This window comes from Artibeus jamaicensis, unplaced genomic scaffold (assembly GCF_021234435.1).
Source record: "Artibeus jamaicensis isolate MK-2021 breed Jamaican fruit bat unplaced genomic scaffold, CSHL_Jam_final contig_332, whole genome shotgun sequence".
In the NCBI taxonomy this organism is placed as follows: domain Eukaryota; kingdom Metazoa; phylum Chordata; class Mammalia; order Chiroptera; family Phyllostomidae; genus Artibeus; species Artibeus jamaicensis.
The window spans coordinates 5,776,025-5,780,202 of NW_026521788.1; the positions used below are offsets into that span (position 1 = coordinate 5,776,025).

The following is a 4,178-nucleotide window of genomic DNA, read 5'->3' on the forward strand; positions in this document are numbered from 1 at the left end:
GTCTCAATGCTCGCCTCTTCACTGGTTTATCTGCACACAAATGCGCGACCTACCGCAGACAGCCAGCCGTGCCTCTTCCCTGTGTGCGCCAGTAGCTAGCCCACGATCCATGCCTTCGGCTGCTTGTGCGCCACCAGGTCAGGGATCTTTTCCGCCAACCGGCTTCGCTGCTGGCTTACCCGTTTAGCCAAGCATTTCGTCCTTTTTTTTTTTTTCGGACTCCGTATTGTCGATTTTCTGTGTGGTCTGGTTATGTTTATGGTTGTTAAAAATAGTTGTTCTTAGATTTGGTTGTGCACGGAAGCAAGGTGGGTCCACCTATGTCTCCATCTTGGCGGAAGTCCCCCAGAAATGTTTCTATCAGCTTTATCTGTAAGAACCAAAATTTTATAAATACATAATATGGAATACTACTCATCAAGAAAAAGGAATATACTATGAATATACTACACTATAGATGCATTTGGAAATAATTATGCTAGGTGAAGTAAACCAAACCTAAAATACACTGTAAAATAGCTTATACTGTATAATTTCATTTTCTAAAATTCTAGAAAACACAACACCTATATATAGAGAAAACAGATTATCACTTGCCTGAGTTTGGGGCTGGGAGGAGCAGGTAGATTACAAAGGAACCCCAGGAAATATCTCTGAGTGATGGATACGTTCACTGTCTTGAATGGGGTGATGTTTTCATAGGTGAGTAAATATGTCAAAACTAATCAATTTGTATAATTTAAATATATGAAGTGAATTATATATCAAAAATATATAAAGCTCAACAAAGCTGTTTTTTAAAAAGTTAAACATACTTCTGTTGTATGATCTAGCCATCCTATTTCTGTGTATTGACCCAAGAGAAATAAAGGCATACATCCCACAAAGACCTGTATGTGAATGTTCTTAGCAGCTTTATTTGTAATAGATAATAACTGGAAAAGGCCCGATCATCCATCAACAGACGGATGAATGGATAAACAAATTGTAGTGTGTCCATACAAGGAATATTATTTAGCAATAAAGAGAATGAACAATTGATGTATGTTACAACATTGATGTATCTGAAAATAAGTAGGTTAAGTGAAAGAAGCCGGACAAAAGAGAGTACATACTGTATGATTTCATTTATCTAAAATTCCAGAGTGTGCAAACTCATCTAGAGTGAGAGGAAGTAGATCGGAGGTTGCCGGAGGCAGGAGCGGGCGGGATGGATGACCCTGCAGTGGTAGGAAACCTGTGAGGATGATGGATATGTTCACCACCTCAACTGAGATGATGTTTCTGTGAGTACACACATATGTCAAAGCTTGTCAAATTGTATAATTTTATTGTGTGTGTAGTTTATTCTATATTGGGGTTAGCAAGACCTCAATATAAAAAGAAAAATGAAAAGCACAGAGTAATTAGAGAATCAAAAGGTGAGAATTCCAGTGATCTGGATGAGAAGGTATTGGCAAAAAACAGGGCTGGCCAGATAATTGCTATGTATCCATCAGCACCTTCTCTATCTGAGGCCCCATTTCTGGTTCTGTGACTGCAAGTGGTTGGATTTGATCCTCTTTAATATTTGTGCCACTTCTAACAGGCTATGCTACAATCATTTCATTGTCATCTGGGTTCTTCAATACAGACTTTAAAGAAATGAAATCTGACCACTTGCAACAACATGGATGGACCTTGAGGGTATCATGCTAATGAAATAAGTCAGAGAAAGACAAATACTATATGATTTCAAGTATTTGTGAAATCTAAAAAAATAAAAAATAAATGAACAAACAAAACAGAAACAAACTCCTAGATACAGAGAGCATTTTCATGGTTGCCAGGAGGGTGAGTAGTTGGGGGACAAGGAAAAGAAAAGGTGAAGCGATGAAGAAGTACAAGTTGGAAGTTACAAAACAGTCACCGGGATGTAAAGCACAGCAGAGGGAATAAACCAACAGTATTGTAATAACTGTGCACAGCCGCGTGGGGCGCTAGACTTGCGGGGCCATCACTTTGTACTTGACCTAATGTCTAACCACTCTGCTATGCCCTTGAAACTTACACTGAATGTCAACTGTAACTGAAAATTTATTAAGAGTTTAAATAGACTTTAAGGAGACTCCCAGTCAGTTTCCTTTCGAATCTTCAAAATTTGTATCGACTGAAGAGGTAAGAGTTGGAAGAGGCGAGTCCAGTCTCAAAATGGAGGTGAAACCGCCGCCCGGTCACCCCCAGCCGGGCTCCAGCCGCTGCCACCGCAGCCACCGCTGCCGGGTGGGGGAGGAGGGCCACGGTCCGAAGGAACCAGGGCGGTTGAGAAAACTGTTTATTGGTGGTTTGAGCTTTGAGACTACAGAAGATGGTTTAAGAGAACATTTTGAGAATGGGACATACTCACAGGTCGTGTGGTGGCGAGAGACCCCCAGACCAAACGTCTCCGGCCGGGGCTTTGGCTTTGTCACTGACTCGTGTGGAGGAGGCGGAGGCAGCACCGTGGGCCCGACCCGCAAGGCTGACGGGCAGGTAAGGGGACCAGAGAAAGCCGTTTGTGGAGGGGATTCTGTTAAGCCTGGCGCCCATCTAATGGTGAAGACATTTTTTATTGGTGGTATTAAAGAAGATACAGAATATAACTTGAGAGACTATTTTGGAAAGTATGGCAAGATTGAAACCATAGAAGTCATGGAAGACAGGCAGAATGGGGAAAAAGAGGATTTGCTTTGGTAACTTTTGATGATCATGATTCAGTTGATGAAAATGTTGTTCAGAAATACCATACTACTCATGGGCATCATTGTGAAGTGAAGAAGGCCCTTTCTGAACAAGAAATGCAGTCTGCTGGATCGCAAAGAGGCCGTGGAGGTGGATGTGGCAACTTCATGCGTCTTGGAGGTGGTGGAGGTAAATTCGGCCGTGGTGGAAGCTTTGGCAGAAGAGGAGGCCGTAGTGTGGTGGCAGCAGAAATGGTTATGAGGAGGTGATGCTGGATATCATGGCTGTGAACCTGGTTATAGTAGTTGAGGAGGCTTTGGGGGTGGTGGACTGGGATATGGAGACCAAGGTGGTGGAGGATAAGATGGTTCCAATGAAGGGGGAAAGTTTGGTGGTAACTATGGTGGTGGTGAGAGCTATAAGGATTTTGGAAATTATCGTGGACAATGGCAATCAAACTATGGACCCATGAAGGGGGGCAGTGTTGGTGGAAGAAGCTGGGGCAGCCCCTATGGTGGTTGTTATGGATCTGGTGGGAGAAGTAGCAGATATGGCAGCAGAAAAGGGTTATAGTTCTTAGCAGGAGAGTGAGGGTTGTCAGGAAAGCTGCAAGTTACTTGGAGACAGCGGTCCCAAATGCATTAGAAGAACTGTAAAAATCTGCCACAGAAGGAGCGATGATCCCTAGTCAGAAAAGTCGCAGCTTAAACAGGAAACCCTTCTTGTTCAGAGCTGATGTGGCCACAGCTTGCAAACAGTGCAGCTATGGATTAATGCAAGGTAGCGTCAAGTAGATGTACATTCCTGAGGTCTTTTATCTGTTGTAGCATTGTCTTTTTCTTTTTCTCCTCATTACATCAGGTATATTGCCCTTTATATTGTGGTAGTGGTGCCAGGAATAAAGAATTAAGGAATTTTTAACTTTTCAATATTTGTATAGTTCAGTTTTTCTACATTTTAGTACTGAAACTTTCACAAAATGCATTTTTGAAGGTGTTTCCTTGTGAGTTAACAAGTAAAGAAGACCATTGTTAATCATTATTTTGTATAAATTTTGCTAAAGTAAGTCTAAAGAAACATCTGCTGACTTGCAGTTTAAGGGGCCTCTATTCTCCCCTTTTCCAAACCATGAAATGAATGGCCTCTGACATGTGGAGAGAACAGATATTTGTGTTTGCATTGTGTGTTTTACATAAACAGAATTTGGTATTTAAATTAGCATATTTGTGACATTAATGGCATTAAGATTTACCTTCAAATGAAAAAAATCTCAAAATTCCTAAAAAAAATGAGGGAGAGAGACAGCACAGCTCACGCTCCACATTTCTGGTCCCCCAAAGGGACTACAGCTTCCCCAGAATGTGCAGGATCTCAGAACAAGTGTCCCAGGCAGTGAAAGGTTTTCAAGGGAAACCTGATTGACTCTTGTCTTGGCAGGTCCTACAGGCCTGCAAATGTACCGGCGTGGTCCCAGAAAA

At 42.0% G+C, this 4,178-nt stretch overlaps 1 pseudogene; it reads left to right on the plus strand.

Moving 5' to 3' along the window:
* The first annotated feature begins 2,190 nt into the window (after positions 1-2,190).
* Positions 2,191-3,277, plus strand: LOC119057773 (heterogeneous nuclear ribonucleoprotein A3-like; annotated as a pseudogene).
* The last annotated feature ends 901 nt before the right edge of the window (positions 3,278-4,178 follow it).